This window comes from Agrilus planipennis, unplaced genomic scaffold (genome assembly GCF_000699045.2).
Source record: "Agrilus planipennis isolate EAB-ADULT unplaced genomic scaffold, Apla_2.0 scaffold97, whole genome shotgun sequence".
In the NCBI taxonomy this organism is placed as follows: domain Eukaryota; kingdom Metazoa; phylum Arthropoda; class Insecta; order Coleoptera; family Buprestidae; genus Agrilus; species Agrilus planipennis.
In genome coordinates this window covers 302,141-324,806 of record NW_020438864.1, presented here as the reverse complement: position 1 = coordinate 324,806, position 22,666 = coordinate 302,141, and the positions used below count along the sequence as shown (strand labels likewise).

Sequence of the window (22,666 nt, the reverse complement as noted above, 5' to 3'; positions counted from 1 at the left end):
AGGAGATCGGGCTGAAACTATAGCTACAAGCTATCCAAGGATGGTACTATAGAATGTCACCTCAAGGTAGGCCTAGTGGCGTCATCTCTTGGTTAGGCCGGAAACTTATCAATCCACCCTCGTATAAAGACATTCTATAGTATATTTAGTATGTTCAGGGGGTATCTTTTGAAGATTTCCCCTTTTCGATAATAATCTAAACAAAACAAAAATATATTTAGTATCAGCATTGCACCCTTGCGAAGTTGTATCTAAAACACTTAAAAATTCCTTTTTATAAAATATATTTATATCAAATCTCGCTGGATTAAATCCGCAGCTATCAATTTTTGGCGAAAGTCTTTGTTAAAATTTCATCTTCCTTTCGCCTTATTAAAATGAGGGTTTCTGTAGTTCCAATGATTATGTATGTTGTGTCTACTTTATTCAAGTCGCCCTTTCTATGTTGGATATGTAAAATAGGGATAAAACGTAATAATTAGAGATTTTGCTTAGCTTTACTTATTTTGCAAAATAAGAACTTTGTTATAATAAAGATGCTACAATCTTGCCGTGTGTGTATTGTAGCTTTGCTCAATAATTTTTTTAAAAAGACTTCCTTAATTTTAGCATATAACATATATCGGTATGCCATTTTTACAACAAGAATCTTGACATTTTTACACATAATACACGATGATGCTACATGCTACAAGGGTCATCTCTGCTACCTGCGAGAGTTCAGTGAACACCGAAGTAAGGACCGATATTACTTTAATAGTCCCTTTGCTGTTTTGTAATTTTATTGAAAACTAAAAATCTTTTGAGTGTTTCATTCCCACCAGCCACTAATGATGGTGGGCGGACAATTCCTCCGGACTACACTGGAATGTAGGGCGACAATCGTGGGAATGGGTGGGTGGGTGGTGATTCGGGTGAGAATGATGAGAGAATGAAGGATTATCTGTGGAATATTACTGCCATAGCATCTACTTAAGTGATCCAAGGAAACCACAGAAAAATTTGGACCTAGGCAAACAGAATCGAAATCGAACCGGCGTCCTCCCGAATGCTAAGAAATGGTCTAAACCTCTTGGCCATGCCGCTAGTTGCAATCTTATTACAGCCCGTAGATGAATACTCTTCCAGTTTTTCAAACAGATTTACCTCCAGGCATTTTCAAACGAAAATATGAATGAAGTCTATTTTTAACGTAGTTATTTACTAATGAATAACACTAGTTGAGAAACCAACTGAAGCAGCACCTCCGGCATCTTCGCTTTCGGCTAGGGGCTGATGGCAGATAATTGAATATAAAACTTTTACTTTTGCCTCTGATTCCATACTTAATGTAAATAGGTACTTCAGCTAACTTCGACTTCTTTGGAGATGTTGCAAAATTTATGCGTTAATACAATTTGTTTAGTAACTACGGAACGATTTATTTGTCGTATGTATTCGACACAATAAATCATTAATAAGAAGAAATTGACATCAAACAAAAAAAAATTGGAGATGAAACGAAAGCGACTGTAATGTAAGATCTCGTTTTCGCTCATTAACATTCCGCTTATATTTGAAATAGCGCACACCGCCGATTCGATATTAGACAGGATAAACAGGACTGATTTCATATTTATTCTAATTAGATACTAATTTATTAACAGTATGTATCTTAATGCAATCCTTTAAATCTACTTATTAGGTGTATTCCGTAGCCCCTGCTTTTTAAGCCTTTTTAATACAGTTCGTCCCATAAGAAGTGAGTCGATGACATGAAAAAATGTGGATGAAGGATAATATATTTGTAACTGACTAATGCTGGTTCGCTCTGCACTTATTTCTACATCCGTTGGCTTCTTCTGATTACAAAAAAAAAAGAAAAAGAAACTGCTAAATCGCTGACAGAAAAATTGTTTTAAATCCTTATGACACGTGCACTGCTAAGAGTGGAAAATAGTAAAATAAAGGAAAATACACCCTTTCCCTTAATTTAAGAAGGTATAAATGCACTAATAATTAGTAAACTTTTAAATGTAGTAAAATTAAGCCATTAGTACTCACAAACACGCATGCACGCTTTTCTGGTAAGCACATTCTTAAATGTCATTCAAAATTCTGGAATATTTTCGAACATTCTTACGAACAAAACCTTGCTTGAATGAAATTATTCGAATTAGAAAGAGAAACTTACTCTTTTGTCACACATTGTACTTCACTTCCACACACAAACACCTGCCTCAACCAAACTCGCACATCTAAGAAACTACTTTCTTTGGTACAAGGTGTTTATTAATTTTATAATAAAATAAAATAGTTGGGCATAGGTACTAATATACAGGGTGGCCTAAAAAGTACGCAGTATACTGAAGTTCTTAGGCATTCACGGCTGGCGTTTATCGATGCTGTGTGTTTTTTTCCTGGCTTTTTGCCCGTGGAATGTTACTTTTCCAAACGTTTCGCCGTTCTTTGCTGACGGCATCTTCAGTGGTGAACAGGCAGGTGCTGAGTCGTAACTGATGCAGGGTTACCCTTCTTATAATGAACTCGTTAGGGTAAGTGGTGTTATGGTTCACTACGTCCATGTTGTTTCTATGTCCTCTTCGGTTGGTAGCACATCATCTCTGTTTATGTTATTAGAATGTTGTTCAATTTCCAGAGCTTCCCTTCTAGCCAGATTGTAGAATCGCGACGTTCTAACCAGGACAGTTGTATTTTTAAAATATATGGTGTGGCCTCCCTCAAACGCGTGTTGAACTATAGCTGATTTTTCGGGTTGAAGTAATCTGATGACTTTTTCGTATTCTTTTCTCCTTGTCAATATGCTGCGTTGCGTCATCCCAATGTGCAATATTGCAAGATTCGAAATGAACTACGATCAGCAAAGGACCCTCTAGATCCACTACTAATACCAGGAGTTTACCGTTAATGTGATGTGTGTGATGTGAATGTGGTAAAGACTACTTGCTCTCTCTTATAAAAGATAGTCTGTATTATTCAATTTTGATTTACTAATACAGTGTTTGAAAATAGAAAAGACAAGGTATCACTTAAATGGCGGTCATGTAAAACATGACTCTAATCGAAAAAGGTTAAAGGAAAAGTTTTTCAAAATTCCAAAATATGAGGTTATGTAAAACATCGCGACGATATGAAAATGTTTTAATTTTAGGTACGTTGAATTATTTTTATTGTCATGAAATGAAGCTTAAGTATAACTGGCATTAACACCTTCTGACTGCGATCTCCATCCTGGAAGCGTGACATTGGTTTCTGGTGCTATTTGCTGATTTGCATCAATTAGTTGAACACTCCTAATTGTATCACTAATGGTCAAATTTAGTAACAATTTTATCGAAACGACATCATAGTCGGGACCTAGGTTAGTCGTGTTAGGAGCCTCTGAGAACTGAGGATGGTTCAAGAGTTCTTCAGCTTGTACTAGAACACATCTTCGCTGTTGAGCACCAGCAAGAACCGTTACATTTGTCCTTTAAAAGAAGAGTACATAATTAACTACGAAGGTAAACTTATAAAGAGAAAAATTAAAGTTAAAACACTTGTAAACAATTTTATTGTCAACCTAACCAACGTTTCACCACGGTGTGGATTCTTCAGATGTTTTAAATATACATAGTTAATATATATTAGAAATTACAGCTGTTTCAATTTCAAGTCTACAATGAATAGAATAAAAAAAGATTTATTGAATAATAATAAAGATATCTACTTTATATATCTTAAATAAGTTTATAAATATGTATTTTGTACTTATGACGGGGCTAAATATAGGTATGTATAACACCCTTATGTTAGACACATTAACAATTAACTTGTGACAAAGTTCACTCATACTTACTCAAGTAAACATTGACTCGCCGTAAGTATCCATGCGTTGGACAATATTGATCTACCGCAAAAGAGATAATCCGTAGTAATTTGCACTACATAACGAAAATCGTTTATTGATGCTTTAGATCCTCCAACAATTCTAACAGAATCCGATGAATCGTATTGCTCAAATTGGCCATTCTGAGGAAATGCTAATAAAGGAAAATTATATTTAATTTACATTTCAGAAATCAAAATAAGTTACTTGTTTACAAAGAGTTAACTGTATATAGGCTTATAGACAATCAAAGTTTCAGTACTCGATCTTACTGAACAATGACTAATATGTTCGGTTTTTTTACCACCACATTTATACTTATTGCAGAATGCAGTGACTTAAATTCTATTAATTTTTAATTCGTTTCTATGGATAAATATTGACTAACACAAAGACATGCTTTCATGGAGACCAAACAGAAACTTATAGACCTCGCTGGTGCCTTACCTCTGCTCTATCCCATACCCATTTAATTAATTAATACAATTAGGTATATTCAGTGCCGGCTTTGGAAGGGAGCGACCGGGGTGGCTGCTCGGTGCGCTAGGTACTACAGGACGCCACGCGCCAGCTCATCTTAACCACTTAATTTGAATACATATTTTTATCGGTCTAAAGGAAAACTAGATTCAGTTAACTTTTACAGATTTATCTCGTAGAAGTGAGTATGTGTAGTCTATGTCTAACAAACACGACCTGTCATTTTGTCGCTTGTCGTATCTCTCACTAAATAATGTAGAACTAAATAGAAGCAACAAGCGAGAAATTGCAACTCGTATTAGCCCCCCTGCATTATGCATACATTCCTTTCTTTGCTTTTTACATACTCGTGAATTCACAAGTCAGTTGAAAAACCTTTTTTCAAAAACCTATGAATTATTTATTTATTACACAAGTCAACAAAACAATACTATTTTTTGTGCCGGTTTGACTATGGCCTAATTGTTTACATTGAAAAATAATCAGAAATTCAATTTATATAAAAAAGAGTTTGCTTTTGCATTTTATTTAATGATAAATAAAAATACACGATTTTGCAAAATGCTTGGTGACAACCATTCTTAAAAAGAAAGAGAGAGTGGTGCGGGGGGGATATCGGTTATGAAAAAGTTAATACAAAAACTTATTTTATCAAAAAGACAAAGAGTAATCTAGTGTATGAATTGTGTTGTTGTTAGAAGAAATTATGAAAAGAGTAACGGTAAACCGGACCACAAAAGAAAACCGACTATGGAGCTAAATGACGACATACTGCATATTGCATTGTTATGAAAAAATGTCAATTCGCGATGACTCAGAACTGAATGAGAGAATTATCGAAACTAAAAACGAATTGAAAGAAAGAGGCAGACCACACGAGTCTAAAAACGGAAGCTGATCATCATCAAGCTCAAGCAGAGTTAGCCGCGCAAGGATTTTAGAAAGCTGGCTAGAGAAAAGGGCAGAAGCTAAAAAAAGAAGAAAAAAAAACAAATGTGTAGTTTTATGAAACACGTGAAACTTTTCGGATTGTAGGCATGTAACTGTAAATTTTCGGAAAATTATTCGATTTAGGGTATTAAAATTAAAATCGCTTTCTGGTTGATTGGAAAATGGGAATGATAATGGAAAATCAATAGTAGACAAGATATCCAACTATAAATTTTAATTTCAATCTGCGTATGAGAGTACGGAATACACAGTAAATACAATCATTCAGATGATAGACGCATGTTAAAAACTGAGAACACTATTTATTTAAATCACTTTAAACTTCAGTTAATCTATCAATTATTTCATCTTCGATTCGAATTTCACTGTCTACAAATGTAATTGTCATGCACTTGCACGAATGAGTGAGAATATAAATGCTACACGGTTAGCAGTTAACTCATGCGAGCCATGGGTGTTGCTATATTGGCCTTGGCTGCTTTGCCGAGCGCCTTTCAGATTTACCGCTACTCCGCGACCGGTTGTAATGCGACATGCGATGTCTCAGCTCCGACGCGTGACTGAAGTTTACTCCTTAAAAACAATTATCTTAAAATATATATAATAGGCAAGTGAAGTAAATAAATTCATATATTCATATATTTATTCACATTAATTTGAGAAAATATATTACCTAAATTATGGTACATACAATTTTTTAAATCATTCGCACTCCACAAATTGACGTTTGATATTTTACATGTATACTGAATGCTATAGTGAGAAAATAAGAAAGAAAGAAAGAAAGAGAGAGAGAGTAAATGTGTACTTGCGACTGAAGAACGGGGAGCGCTATAAGATGCGTGGGTATATTACGCAGAGGAAATACGACCCTTCATTTTTTGTTACGTTTGATTTTACTACCCATTTATTTTTCATAGCGTGCGCTATATATGAAACGATTCTTAAGAAGTAAACTCCAAAAAGAACGGCTGAAGAGAGCCCAGAAAGTAAAGACAGTAAAAAACATAGCATAGAAAATAAAAATAAGGAGACAATGGGCGGAAAAGATACACTGATGCAAAGGTTAGAGGAAGATTGGAAAGAAGACGAAGGGAAAAGTGACGAGAAAAGAGACAAGCGACTGAAATGGCTAATGGAAAATTCAGAGAGAAAGAAGGAAAAAGAATGTAATAATAAACGGAATGGACGTAAAGGACAAGAAAAACATAGAGAAATTAGTGGAGGAAAAGCTACTAATAAAAGTAATAGTACGGAAATTCTGCCTCGTGAGAAATGTAGAAAATACCGTAGGAGCACAGCTGGAAAACATAGAAAAAGAACACTGTTATGAAAAACAAGAAAAAGACAAAATATTTATCAACAATGACACAACATGGCTGGAAAGACAGAGCAGAAAAGAAGTCATTAAGAAAGCAACAGAACTTAGAGAAAAAGGAATAAAGTACAAAATTAGTTACAACAAAACAATAAGAGCTATATTGGAATGAAAGGAAAGAAAAATGGTTTCGGAAGGAAAGACAGAAGAATAGAATAGAAGAAAATTGTAAGTGGTATTCTGGAATGTAAGGGGCATAAATGGTTTAGACGAAGAGGATTGGGATGACGAACACACGCGCACACATACACGCACGCACGCACACACCTAATGTAAATAAGAATAACAATTTTGTTGATCAAGTTATTATCTATCTAAATTAATTGTTTGTTTTCCTGTTATACATATATAACTGAAAGAAAAAGCGCTAGCGATTTTCTTAAAAATTTAAAATTTCATTCTGATAGTTACAAAATCAAACTTTATTAGATAAAAATATTATTTCTTTTATTAATTAGATATAAGAAATCAAAATCGGATACACAGAACTCATACACTAAATTCGTGTTGACTTGTGCTTTTTGCGTGGTAGCTAAATTAAGATAAAAGGTACCATTAACACGCCCATTTAGTTTTGTTTAAAAATCTGTAGTCGGGGAAGTTCCCGTAGGTAGAGCGAATGAGCTTAAAATAAGGGACAACACTTCTATAATGAAGTAAGTATATCTAAAAGGGCGCCAAATGCATGACTAGCCCGAGGCGCCTAAATGGCTAAGGCTGGTCCTGGGTATGTTACGTAATTACAAGGCCGTTTCGTCCATAACTCTGTTATTAAACATTTGATAGAAAAAACGTTTCTATAAAAGTGTTCCAGAATCATACGGTACATATACAGAAAATATTTTCAATCATACAAGGTGCTCCATTTCACACCATACGTATTTTTATATTTTTGGTTTCATTGCTAAATTATAGATCGACGTTGTTAACAGCTTCATATATCTATCTCTAATAGCTTTTGAGATAATCAACTGTTTTTGAATAGAACACGATTTCAGGTCTTTGAATAGGACCGAAGAGCATCTTGAATATGCATACATTGAAAACTAAACAGTACTTTTTAGCACGAATTACCTTATCTTTTTTGCTATGACCAAAATGTGTACGTTATTCAGATCCGGAAATATCGAAACCTACTTTTGTCAATCTTATAAAATGAACACCTTCTTTTTCCAAGCCGAACGATCCATGTTAAATGATACCGTTCGATACAAAATTAAAAGCTCTTTCAAACTGATAAAAAATATAAACCCCCTAACAGTTTTCAGAAAAAAATAGATTAGATGAAATTCGAAAAAATACATATCACGTAGGCTCGTAGGCTTTGCAATGTATAAAATAATTTTTGTTATTAAATGTATAATAACAGAACTATGGACGAAGGTAGGCATTGGATATTTACCTTTTTGGACTTTTCCTAATAACGTATATAAAAAATAATAGTGTGTTATTCTTCATTTACTTTCTCTAGCGATGGGCCCCTTCCAATGTCTTGGATGCGCGCTGGCAAAATTATAGGCAAGGAGAAAAAAGCTCATTATACTCTCGACTCTTGTTCATTGAACATACTTTTTCATACAGTACCTGCCAAAAGTTTTGTTCAATCATGAATAGTAGTGCGAGTCGAAAACAAGCGTTAAAGCCTTTAATATGTCTTCAAATATAAATAAACATCTCGTTGATATTTTCAGTAGTAAATGGTACCAATAACAGCACATTTGAGCAATGCAATTGTAGTGGATAAAATGGTCAATTTTTCCGTGCAGTACTGTACGGATTATACGCTCCTCACCGGTTAAGAGTTTGGACGATACTTGTCTCCTTCCTTTTCTGGCTTAGTGCTGTTCTTTTCTACTTTGCGCCGGTCAAACTGAACGTCACATCGCTACAGAAAGTAAACAAAGTATACATGGGTTTGTTATCTTGAAGTCTTTGTTAGTAGGCTTTAGCTACCATAATGGTCGGGGTGACATATACTGTTTATTTACAAGATTATTTACACACAACTTATGTAATTTATATTAACTTAGTTTCATGAATATTAGTCACTATTCCCTGTTTGTCACTTCTCGACATTTTACACTAACTCACTAACTGTTATCAACTGCTCTATGCTTCCAACTGCACAACATACGTTGTTCTTATCTATATTACTGCAGATAGTATATACTTTTGTTGTGCGATACGGTATAAATCAAGAGGAAACATTGTGGAGGCAACTTAACTTTATCTCTCATTTTTAACGTAGTTGTTATTTAAGTACCTATTTATTTAATTACTTCAAGATATCTAGACAGTGATAAAAATGAAGTAAATTTAATTGCAATAATTTTTTATTAATCAATCAATTTATCGATTTCAATTTATTAACTGTAGATAATGATCAGTTTATGTCAAAACAATTTTTTTGCTGAAGAAAAAAAGCTGTTAAACGTTAGCAAAAAAATAAAATAAATTAAATAGGTATCTATGCTAAATTTTAAAAATCGAATAACAAATAAGTTTCGCCATTTTTTAAAGTCAATCTCGATATAATTTTTTATTTTTCATTGGACTTTCAATATTTGCTTAAATTTTGTTTAATTGTTATATTTTAAAAGTTTCATTAAAAACCACTTTACAAATTTATTTCCTGTAATTTTTGTACAAAACTAGCTTTATCTTCACTGTAACCCACGAACATACTTTGATATTTTGAGATACTTCGAATTTCTGTAGTGTTAATTCAATATGTTGGTGAATTACTTTTTGAATTAATTGTATCCACTACAGATAACCTCAAATTAATGCGGAAAAATTGGCCCCAGAGTCCGAGTTCGATTCCCTGCAAGGGAGTTACAGCAGCAACAACTTTTTCTCTTTAATTTGAGGTTATCTGTAGTGAGTAAAATAAATTCACTAACACAGTAACTCATGAAATAGGTAATTAATTTATCAAGTAAAACTTTATTTAATGACGCTGTTAAAAGTTAGTAATTAAGGTAAATATTGAAAATCAGGTGAAAAAAAATCACCATATCAGGAGTGAACAACAAAACCGGTCAAAATGGACAATCTTCATTTTTGCTCAAAGTCCCTTCTGAATTCGATAAGCATCGTCGTTGATGCAAGTAACGTTGTGTGGACTATCCCAAGTCTGTCGTAGTTTCTAGCAACGTCCCTTCCTCCTTGATGGATTATCTAGACATACATTGTCGCCTTCATTAAAATCAGCAGAATTGGCTTGTCGAATGTATGCGGTCATCATGCGGACACTTTCAAAAGGGCAGCTTCGTCCGCACAGTGTTATGGATGGCTTCTAGTCGTTGTCGTAGTTAGTTCACGTATTCGTCTGTAGGTACTGGATAATCTCCAGGGCGACCAAACATCGTGTCCAGCTGGCTAGTATTCTTCCAGTTGTTTCATCAATGACAGATCTATAAGCCAGGAGAAATAGTGTAATGTGATCCCAGCCAGTTTGGTGTTCATTGACATCGCTTCTTAGATTGGTTCCCGCCCTCGTTTTAATAATGACCATTAGTTCAGTTCTGTATACGCTAATCCGGTCATTGACAAGCTTCTCAGCAACGGTATGTGATTCCTGGCTCGGTATCGGTTATCGAAGTCTGTCATTGGGAATGGTCCTACCATGTCCACCGCGATTCTCTCAAAAGGCACTCCTACATTGTACTGCTGCATTCATCCAAGACTCCTTGTCTTCGGTCCCTTTCTGGGGGCGCATGTTGGGCATTCCCTGCACCAATCTTCCACATCGCTTCTACTTCGTGGTCAATAAAATTTCTCGCGTACCTTGCCTAGAGTGTTCGTAAAGCCGAAATGTACTTCGCCATGGACTACTTCTAAGACATCTGAAATTCTTTTCTTCGGAAGTACCACTTGGAACTTGTTTTTAGTTCCATCTGGACTTCCCCAGATTCTTTTCAGAACGCCGTGGTCTAAGTCAAGCCAATATCTTCGTTCTTCCTCTGGTCTTCTATTAATGCCCTATCTTCCCAGGATCTCTCAGACTGAACGTCGGTTAAATTAGAACAGACAGCTGCTCCTTCTTTTTCTCCGCAGATAAACAATGTTTGCAGTTTTTCACCCAAGATCTCCAGGATAGTGCATCTGTGTTACCGTGTTGTTTGCCTGGACGATGCTCAATGCCAAACTCAGACTGTTGAAGTCGTTGTAACCATTGAGCGATCTGAGTTTCTGAGTTCTTGAATTGCAATATCCACTTCAAGTAGGCGTCATCCGTTCTTATGAGAAACTTCCGTCCATACAGGTATTTGTGGAAATGTTCCAGGGTTTTAATTACACTCAGTAGCTCTACGGGTGACATAATAGTTTTGTTCCGGTTTCGATAGTGTTTAACTAAAGTTCCTGATGACCTATTACTTTCCATCTTATACTTTAGATAACATATCACCAAACCCCGCAATACTAGCATCGGTATCAACGATGAAGGGTTCGTTGAGCTGTAGGTACGTCAAGATTGTGGCTCCAAATAGTGTAATCTCCAAACGTTCAAATGCGTTTTGACATTCGGGTATCCAATGGAATGAAACTCCATCTTCTGTAAGTCTGTGTAATGTTCGGGATATATCAACAAATCCTCGTATGAATCTTCGATAGTGGGAGCAAAGTCCCAGAAAACTCCTAAGTTTGTGACGATCCTTCCGTATGGGCCAACTTCGTACGGCACTCGTCCTATCGGGATTAGTCATTATTCTTTTTGGTGTTATGACATGGCCTAGGTCACTTCTCTTCTAAACAGGATGCATTTTTTTGGACTCAGTTTCAATCTTGCAACCGACAATTTCTTGAAGACTTCACTCACGTTTTGGAGGTGTTCGTCGAAAGTTCTTCCTAGTGTGATGATGTCGTCTAGGTAAACTTAATAGATTTTCCAGTTTAATCTTTGTAATACAGTGTCCATGAGTCTTTAGAATATAGCCGGTGCATTGCACAACCCCAAAAGCACTACACTAAACTGTCATAGACCATTTCCAGTTTTAAAAGTAAAAGTTTTCTTTTTATTCTGCGGATGCATATCCGCTTCCTAGTATCGACTATTCAAAACAAGGGTAGAGAACCATTTTGCTCCAGTTAGACTTTCTAGTGTGTCGTCGATTCGAGGTAATGGATAGCTGTTACGTCACTCAGCTTCCGTTAGTCCACACCAATCTCGCGGAATCATCCTTCTTTCGTACCAGCACTGTAGGGAAAGCCCAAGAACTTTGAGATGGTTCTATTGCTCCTTGCTTATGCATGTCTCTTATAGGATTATTGGCTTTCTCTTGCTTCGCCCAAGGAACTCTTCCAGGCTGTTGTTTGATGAGCCTTGCTGCTCCAGTGTGATGCGGTGGTATGCTATGTTAAACGGTAAACGGCCAAGAAGCTCTTCCAATTGTTTGATTTGGTGCTTGTTGAGATAGTTACTTGATCGTTTCACAAGTTCTGCTAAAGTTGCAGGAAATAATGTCAGTTTCGTTTCAGATTCTTCTTCCCAGTCACAGAGGTGGATTTCAGCAAATGGTTCAAATACTCCCAACTCTGCGCTTTTGACATTTAGACATTTAGAACTTTTTGTGTGTAAGGATAATTTCAGTCTTCAATAAATGCTTTAAATGTACATTTAAAAAGAGGCATTTGACGTACATAGATGTGCAGTACGTAAAAGGAAAAGAAAAATGTGAAAACGCGGATAGCCGTGCCGCTGAAACATATTTAAGACGTTTGTCATAATAAAAGCATTTAATAAACTGATAACCAAGCGGCTTCATAAAGGGTAAAATTATTTAACATACGTATTTAAAACTCTTCAGTCTGTACATATGGTGTTTTTTTCCAAAATTGCATTCTTAAAATACGATGAACAAACCTAGAAATGTAGGTATTAGTGAAGTAATTTTTCCAACTATAGATAACCTCAAATTAATGAGGAGCCCGAGTTCGATTCTCGGCAAGGGGCTGAAAGCAGAAACAATTTTTGCTTATTAATTTAAGGTAATGGGTAAGATTAATTCACTAATACATTGAATTGACCCTACAAAAGCAGTGTTTCAAACTCTCAAACTTAAAACCTCTGTGGTTTTCTCTAGGTTCAGCTTCAGAACGCACTCCTGCCATAGTGGCACTATCAACATAACTAATAAAAAAACAGTTGAAACTGACATCATTCCGTTCACGTAGCGAGTCATATAAAAAAATGTTGTTCATTTCTGACTGTTTTAAAGTGCCATATGCTGAATTAAAGTTTAATTAATTTTTTAATTCACTAAAACATTGAATTGACCCTACAAAAGCAATGTCTCAAACTCTCAAACCTAAATCCTCTGTGGTTCTCTCTAGATTCAGTGATAGAACGCACTGCTATCATAGTGGCACTATCAACATGACTAATAATAAAGATGCAGTGGTGTCAAAAGTGACATCATCTCGCTATCTCGCATACCGAGTAATATAAAAAATATATAACAAATTGTTGTCTATTTGTGATTGTTTTAAAGTGTCATACGTTGAATTAAAGTTTGATTAAGTTTGAGGACGACACGCGAAGGTATATTAAAATAGATAAGTGTTGTTAAAAAAAATCCAAAGTGCTACCTCGTGGTTTTGAATTTTCAAGTGCTATTTTGTGCAGAAATTTGACTGCAAAGTACAGTTTTACAGAAAATGTAATTCGTTAAACCCTCAAAAAAAATACTCGAATTTTGCATAAAATTTTAGCAAAATTTAAATCCTGTATTATCTTAAATTACAAAAATACCACTACGAAGGAATTAATGGCAATCGAAGCAATTCTTAACCTTAAGAGCCCCCCTCCCCCATTATGGTTGAGCCTATGCTCCGGATCCCTAAATCATCGAAACTAGCAAGCCGATTCACCCAGTCTAGTTTGTACAAGAGCTTCAAGTTCCCGTCCCGTTTAAGTTCAAGTCCCATTGGATTAATAAAATTAACTTTATGAAAATTATAACGGATCATGACTGTTGACTTATATTTTCACTGGGATTAACTTTGGAATCTTATTTAGATGGGCAGGGAGAACGCTGTCACCAATTTGTGACGGACTTTGAACAACGTTATTAAGGACAATATAATGAAAACATGATGAGTTACTACATCGGGGGGTTTGATACTGGACAATTCGTAGCTGCGCAGAAGAGATGCCAAAAATACCTATTTTTAATGCTTATTTACATTTTTTTATATATGCAAATATATAAATTAAAGTTTATTTTTATTATTGAAAATAGAAAATTAGAGATTTTCTTTAAAATTTAAGATTTCGTTTTGGTAGTTACAAAAGAAAATTTTAATAGATAAAAATATTTTATCTTTCATTAGTTAGATATAAGAAATCAAAATCAGATATACAGAATTAAGACTCAAAATTCTGTTGATTTGTGATAACCATCAACAGTTTGCTTTTTATAAACTTGAATTGGATAATAATTCAATACGAATATTAATCAAAAAAAGAAAACAACACGTGCAACTCAGTACACGCGAAAGAAGTGAAAATTCTTTGGTGATCTCTATACCTTTATAACGAATAAGTAATAATTGGTGAAAGAAAGAGAGAGTACGAGAATTTTCAGGATTTATGTTTTCCAACATATTTTATCTTTAGTCCACCTAATGAGTATAACTTTAATACGTTTTTATGTAATTCAATAACAAAGAAATTGTCAAATTTTTTTCGCTTCCGTTTATTTTTCCAAGTGCTTAAGAAACCGTAAACTATCAATAACTACAAGGAATTAGAATTAATACATAATAATACTCAATCTTAAATAAATAATAATAGTTGTTAAATAAACATTTACTCTAATTCACTGACTGTAATATAACTGCACAGATATAACCAAAAAATTAATTTAGCACTATAGTATAGTGAATAAATTATACTATAATATATGAGATGCCGGTCACTAACAGCTGATTGTAATACTGATATGCGCATGCGCGCTTTTCTATTCTCATAGCCTATTGCTTCGCGACACGAATCGTTGCAAAACGTGTCGTTTCATAGCCTTAAGATTTTACTCTCATCGAGCCCAAAGAAGTTTCACTTCAAAAAGTTGACCTATAAAGATTATGAACTGTGCGTCGTGTGCATGTCAAATTAAGAACTGTCCCTATGAAAGTTTATAAACAGTCAGTTGATTCTCTTATAATCAAATGGCCGTACTGACTCACACTTTTGATGGGCAATTTTTAATGGCAAAAAGACTTACGAAATAGTAGATAGTATTATAAAACCTACAATGCAAGTCAAAAATTAATTTTCTTAATCTTTGTACGTATACAGGGTATTTCTGAAAAAGTAGCAACCTTGCATAAGGTGATAAATTACAATTAAATAAGAAAGTGAAGTGAATGTTTGTAACAAAAGTAGGTACACAGTAGCGTTTGGTACGACACTTTGTGACCTAATACTAATGTATGGATATAAATACAATATTGATGTAATGGTCGAATTGTACGGTCATTGATATCTCCAGCGAAGACCTCACTGACAAACCGTCTTAAATGCGGTACAGAGATTAAAACCAACCGGCAATAATTTTGATATGTGTGTATGTTTACCCACGTAATTAATTTTTTCTAATGAGAAGATATAAGATAGAGGGCTATTAGCGAACCACTCATAAAAAGTAGGTAAAGCATATTGGCAAAACCTCAATGTTGTTTTGGAAATGTGCCCTATAATTAACAAAATTACAATTACCTATCCAGAAGATTCATTTACCTATCATTGTTTGAGTAACGTTTATTTTATCTTTCTTCTGTCTCCTTAATTCCATTTTCACATAACATTTTAAATAGTGCTGCATAGTATCAGTAATGAAGAAAGTTGCATTTTTGATTAATTTTTATCGTAATGGCGGTAAAAATATTAACGTGTGTAGTTGTGTAGTAGTAAGCTGTTGGTATTTACGTTCCACAAGCGACACTGTTTACGTTCTTCATCATTCTAGTATCTAGTTACCTAGTTGTTATCGCAAATCAATAAACTAATGCCTGTGTTTCGGGTTATAACTTCTTGTTTTCTTACAACATTTTGTCCCCTAATGACGCTGCTTTACACGCCTTGCGACTCCGTATTGCGTCTAGTTAACGTCCTCCTTAGCTTGTCACTTATTTCAGAAACACTTTTGCGTCTTTTAATGTTAATATTAATAGAAATATTAACTAATATTAATAGAAATATTAACTAAGAAAACACTGACAAAAACAAATAAAAATTTATATACAAAAATGAACTGAAACCCGAAATACAAACAAATAATAAATATGTACAAAAAGAAAAATGGAAACACAAGTATCAAAAACACACAAAAAGAATGAAATATACATATGAGAACAACGCGACAAAAAGTATAAGATAATATAACAGAAATAATAACAAATGTAACAAAATATAAACAATGTAGATAATAGCAGATATACCCTACAAGTGTAAAGATCGGTAGTAGAGACTGTAGACTGTAGACTGTGTATAGATAGGTTTTTCATTTGTTGGCGAGCATATCTGCGCAGAAAAGATTGAACAGAAGAGGTGACAGTTTGGAGCCTTGGGGGACACCAGCCGTTGCGGGTTTGCTTGGGGATAAAGCAGAGCCAACGCGGACACTAAAGATTCTGTAAGAGAGAAAGGAACAGATGACCCCCATTTACGAAATGTGGAATATTGAGGGCGATAAGTTTGATGATGAGACCTTCGTGCCAAAGTGGATCGAAGACTTGCTGGATGTAGAGCAGAAGTATGGAAGTGTGACGGCGCTTGTTTGGGTTGTCAGAAATGTGTTCGGTAACATCGAGAAGTTGATGGCCGGTGCTGTGCTGTCTGCAGAAACCATGTTGAAATTCGGGGAGCAGGTTGTTTCGTTCCGCGTGCTTGAAAAGCCGGTCAAAATGTATGGATTCAACTACTGCGAACTGAGCAGGCTTATGTGTTTGTAGCTTGAGGGGGAGCTGAGGGGCTTCCCTTTTTTGCTGAGACAAATGAGAGTGGTTTCTTCCAGATCAGAGGGAAATGGTGGATCCGCATGATAATGTTTGTGATGTTACAAAGTACAGTTAAATGTTTTGATGGCAGAAATTTTAGGACTCCGTTGAAAATTCCGTCCACGCTAGGGGATTTTCTCTTCTTCAGAAATCAGATGGTGAGGAAAATTTTACGGGTGGATGTATGTTTGAAGTCGGAAACAGTTGGAACGAAGTATTGGGAGACGACGCTGATTCGCTCGCGAGTCGTCAAGATCAACAGGGTTGGGTAGTGGGCTGCACTGGACACAGAGAGAGTCTGCGAAGATTGCAACTTTTTCCTCATCTGAAGTGATACGGAACCGTTTTGTTTTAACGGTGGGAGCTGTGGGGCTCTGTTTCGCTTTCACTTTCCAAGTGCTTTCGGAATGTTTTGTTTTTTCTCTTGGCGATGGCCAAAATGTCTGCGAGGAGGTGTTTCTCTGGGGAGGAGGAGGGGCAGGAGGTCGTGAAGAGCTCCATGGCTCTGGTGATCTCCTTTGAAAGGAGACTGACAGCTTTGTCGAGATCCATCATTGTGCGAATTGAAGTGCACTTGAAGGAGTATGTTTCAAGAGTATATGGGAGACGTAGCCAGTTTAGAAAATTTGTAAGGTTTGGAGGGTTGAGAGTTGGATGGCGACTTCTATTAGGGCTGGGAGGTGGTCGGAGCTTAGAGCCTCAAGGATGGTGCGATCTGCAGTAAGAGTGACATTTTTGAGGACGAAAATGTTTAGAATGTCAGGAAGTTGATTGTGGGGGCTAGGGGATCTGGGAGCGTTTCAACGGCAAGGTTGAGGTCGAGAACTTTGGCAAAAAGGGAGGAGTGGAAAATCGGAATAATTTAGTTCAGATGAGGGAGATTGAAAGGAAATTATTCTGAGGGGCCAGAAGTTAGCGAGAATTCAATGACAACAGCTTCTAATGAATTAGTAAGCAAGGAGATGGGCCTGTGTTTTAAAGAGTTCCTGACGAGGATGGCTACGTCACCGCCTCTGCAACACCGATTGATTGATCCTCGAGGAAGTGTTCAAAATCAGTCAATTTGCCTTTAATGCTTTGAGCATTCCAGGTAATTACTAGAAGATTATTTGGGTTAGAGTTTTTATCTATCCATGGGTGGCTACCATAATTTGCACAATGACCTGGAGTTTTTAGTTGGGGAGGCTACTGGCGCTGTTGAAATGCTTGGAGTTGCGTTAGACTTTTGGATATTAGTAGGCGGGGCTGCTCTCACTACCCTGGCGTGAGACTTTTAGGGGAGCGTCGTTACGGGAGTGGCTAAAGGACAGGTGATTACCCGGAACCTTTATGGAGCGGCCGGAGAAGGGGAGGGTTTTTTGTGTGGTACGGTTTTCTTAGGTACCTTACAACCACGACAGGTGGCGAAGTGATTCCCTTTGCAATTAGCACAAGATGGGGTTGCGCCTTTTCTGTCTTTTGCCTTGCATTCGGCTGTGACATGGTTGCAGCAGCAGAAAGAGCAGACCCAGGCAGCGTGACAGTAATTGGTCATACGAAAGAATTTCATACAACGGCGACATTGGACAACTTCTTTTGTGGCTCTTTTCAGCTCAACCTTCACGTTGAAACCTCAGAACTCGCCAAGTTCGAAGATTGACTTGGAAGCCTTGTCGAGACGGATGGATACTAGCGGGCAGATTTTTCCACTTTTTGACATTCGGTGAACACCCAGGATAGCCAAACCTTTATTAAAAAGTTCAGACTGTATATTGTCCGTGGAGATGGCTTCGCAGACTCCACGGAGGACGACATCAAGGTCTCTGTCTTGTTCAAGTTGGTTGGTTGAGAACTCAACCTTGAATTCTTTGAGTGATCCTGGAAAGGAGCGGAAGAAGTGCCGCACACTGTGTCCTCACACATGGGGCTTAGAGGCGAATCCTCTGAGTGACAATGGAAGAATTCGTTTAACGTAGCGAGCTAGAGTTAATGCTTCCGTAAATGAAAGTCCCTCCAGGAGTGCGGGGCTCTTAGGGGCGGCCATTGCTAGAATGGCTAACGCACTGAAGTGAAAGTACTCTTATTTTAATCGTGCGAATAAGAGAAGAATGTTAGGTTAGGTTATATCAGGTGGTGTTTTGTAAGTTTAGAGGGACATTGCGTACTTCGTTGCTTAGAGGGGATCAGAATTACCTTTCATAAAACTAAAGAAGTGTTTCTGTGAAGTGGTGAAGATCAAAAATTAATTTTAAACAAGGCGAAGAATTTCTTTCATCATCATCATAAGGTCATCAGTCGTAAGACTGGTTGGACACGTACCTCCACGCTTTCCTATCCTGAGCTAAACTTCGCATTTCCCTAAAACTAGAACAGCCCACATCCTTAACTATTTGCGAAGAGTAATCTAATCTGGGCCTACCTCTACCCCTCCTAACTCCTGTTTCTGCCTCTAATATGTCTCTGACTAGACCTTCATGCCTGAGAAGGTGTCCTACCAACCTATCTCGCCTATTTTTTATTGACTTCCATAGAGTCCTCTGTTCTCCTATTCTTTCCAATACCTCTTCATTTCTAACCTTTTCTACCCACGATATCCTCATCATCCGCCTATAACACCACATTTCGAACGCTTCTAACCTTTTCTTTTCCGCCGCTCCCACTGTCCATGTTTCGCACCCGTACAACGCCGTGCTCCAAACATACACCTTTAACAACCTTTTTCGAATTTCTAAATTAACCGTTCGCGAGCATAGAAGTGACTTCTTTTTATTAAAGGCGACACGACCCTGCGCTATCCTCTGCTTTATATCCCTACTACTCCTTCCATCCTCACTTATCTGACTTCCTAGGTATCTAAAATCAGCCACTTCTTCTAATTTTTCGTCTCCTATCTTTATATTCGCTCTTTCCCTACTTTTTCTTCCCTTGCATACCAGTATTTTAGTTTTACTTTTATTTATTTTCATACAGTACTTCCATTTTATTTAAAGCTATCTCTAGGTCCTCCTTGCTAGATGCTAACACTGCTATATCATCTGAAAATCTAAGCATACTAATCTTTTGCCCTTGCACATCTATCCCTACAGTTGTACTGTCTTTAATGATGTTGATTGCGTCTTCGGTGTATAGATTAAAAAGTAGCGGTGACAGTGTGCATCCCTGTCTGACTCCCTTCCTAATATTTACTTCTCTACGTTGCATCCCTAGCTCTATAACTGCCTGTTGCTCTTTATACAAACTAAGTATCACTCTTCTATCTTTGTAATTCATCCCTACATTTTTAAGTATATTTAACATCTTGTCCCATTTAACATTGTCAAAAGCTTTCTCTAAATCTACAAAGCCTATGTACGCACTCTTTCCTTTTTCTATCGTTTTCTCTATTGCTACCCGTAAAGCTAGGATGGCCTCCCGCGTTCCTCTATTTCATCTAAACCCAAATTGATCTTCCCCTAATAGTTCTTCCGCCCTTTTCTCCATCCTCCCCTGTACAATTGTAGTTAAGATTTTTGACGCATGGGAAGTTAAGCTTATTCTCGCACCTATCCGCGCCCCTCTTCTTAGGTAATGTTACTACTGCGTTCTGTTTATAATCCTCTGGGACTTTCCCCGTTTCGTAAATGTGACTAACCAACTTAAACATACGATCTCTAACCTGCATGTTTTATAATTTCCCCCTGTATCCCATCTACACCTGGCGCCTTATTATTTTTTAAATTTTTTAATGCTACATCGAACTCCTCTCTCATTATGGGATAACCAAGCTCATCTATTTCCACGCTATCTCCCTTCTCTATTATATCTCCTAACTCAGGGCCTGCGTAAAGGTTATCTAAATATTCTTTCCACCTATCTGCCTTTTCCTCATTTTCTATCAACATGACCCCTGCGTCGTTTCTTATACTATTACTACTGTATCCTACATCTAAAATTCCTTTTAATTATAAGCCTCATCGGTTTTACCTACTTGAAAGATTTCTTCTACTTCTTTACACATCCTATCAATCCACTGTTCCTTAGCTGCTCTACACCTCCTAATTATTTCCCACTTTATAGCTTTATATCTTTTCTGCCCTTCTTCGTCTGTCCTGCTTTTGTATTTCCGCCTTTCGTCTATTAATCCTACAATCTCATTTGCTATCCATGGTTTCCTGCTTTCGTTTTGTTTAAGACCTAATACCTCTGTAGCTGCTGACTTTAGACACGTGTTAATGCAGCTCCATTTTGTCTTTATATGTCCCCGTCATTCGTTTCTCCAGCCGCCATTAGTAATTTGTCTGTCATTTTACCTAGCCTATCAAGCGCTTCGTTACATTTTAGCTTTTCTAAGTCGAGACGTCTCCTACCTTCCCTCTTTTTCAGAATTTTGAATTTAAGATTGGTTTTCATAACTACTAAGTTATGATCGCTATCTATATCTGCTCCTGGATAACTCTTACAGTCCTTCACTTGATTTTTAAATCTTTGTCTAACAAGTATGTAATCTAATTGAGATCTCCCTAAATCACCTGGCATCTTCCACGTATAGCGTCTCCTAACGTGATGGTTGAATAAAGTATTCGCGACGGTTAAGTTATGTTTATCGCAAAATTCTATCAGCCTGTCTCCCCTATCATTTCTATTGCCTAATCCAAAAGAACCTGCTATTGCACCCACTTTACCTTCTCCTATTACTGCGTTGAAATCTCCTAAAACTATTAGGTTGTCCTGTCCTTTCACTAAACTTAACACGTCTTCTATATCTGCATCAACTGCTTCTACGTCTTCATCACTGTAAGATGATGTAGGCATGTAGACCTGCACTAATACCGTTCTTACCGGCTTTGAGTTTAATTTAACCATAACTATCCTATCGCTTTTTTGTAAATAACTTTCTACACTCTACCCTACTTTCCTACGCATTACAATTCCTACACCTGAATTACCTTCTACCGATCCTGCATGTATTACTCTAAAGTCCCCACTCCAGAAGTCTCCAGCTTCGGGCCAACGGACTTCACTAATACCTACTATATCTAATTGTAATCTATCCATCTCTATTTTTAAATTTTCTAATTTCCCTGCCTGCCTCATTGACCTAACATTCCACGCACCGACTCGTGAAACATTGCACCTATCCCCATTGCACTTATTGATGACATCCCCCGAGGTAGTCCCCGCCCGGACATCCGAATGGGGGACTAGTTTACGTCCGGAGTACTTTACCCCAGAGGACGCCATCATTTAATTGTGTGACACGTTCTTCTCGGGATAATAATGTGGTGGTTTCCCGTTGCCTTCCACATCGCAGTATTGTGCATCAGAGTGCCATACCGATCCTTGAGCTCTGCCACCCTGAGTACTGAAAGAGCTGCTGCCCTCTTTCAGGGACTTGTCTTAGTCTGGTTTCTCTTTAAGAACCCCTCCATTATGGTTGAACCTATGGTTCGGCTCCCTAAATCGTCGAAACTCGCAAGCCGATCCACCCACTCTAGTTTGTACCAGAGTTTTGTTAAGGTCCAAGTCCCGTCGGATCGGAAGAATTTCTTTGACCGTTATTAATTCCTTCGTATTGATATTTTTGTAAATTACGAATATAGGGGATTTAATTAAAATTTGACGTAAAATTCGAGTTTTTTTTTATGATTTGAAGAATTACACTTTTTTCTGTAAAACCGTAGTTTTCATTCGAAATTTTGCACAAAAAAAGCACTCGAAAATTGAAAGCCACGAGGTAGGACGTTGGAATTTTTACTTATCTGTTTTACTATGTACCTACTTGCTTCGCGTCTTGTCCTCAAATTTAATCTAACTTTAATTCAACGTGTGGCACTTTAAACCAATCACAAATAAACAGCTGTTTTTTTTTTATATTTTTGTTGTGAGAATCTTACTAGATAACTAGATGATGTCACCTTAACCATCCCTCAATTGATATTAGTCATGTTGATAGTGTCACCATGGCAGGAGAGCGTGCTACCACTGAACCTAAAGAGAACCACAGAGGTTTTAAGTTATAGAAAATCTTT

At 36.8% G+C, this 22,666-nt stretch overlaps 1 long non-coding RNA gene across 2 annotated transcripts; it reads right to left on the bottom strand.

Moving 5' to 3' along the window:
* Positions 1–1,014: 1,014 nt before the first annotated feature.
* Positions 1,015–8,508, bottom strand: LOC108736270. 2 transcript variants are annotated; one of them, XR_001937706.2, is made up of 4 exons: positions 8,470–8,508; positions 4,316–4,480; positions 3,839–4,022; positions 1,015–3,470 (listed from the first exon to the last, which is right to left on the bottom strand). It is a non-coding gene; the product is annotated as an uncharacterized LOC108736270 (long non-coding RNA). The 2 variants fall into 2 exon arrangements; XR_001937705.2 differs by lacking the exon at positions 8,470–8,508 and adding an exon at positions 8,080–8,177.
* Positions 8,509–22,666: the final 14,158 nt, after the last annotated feature.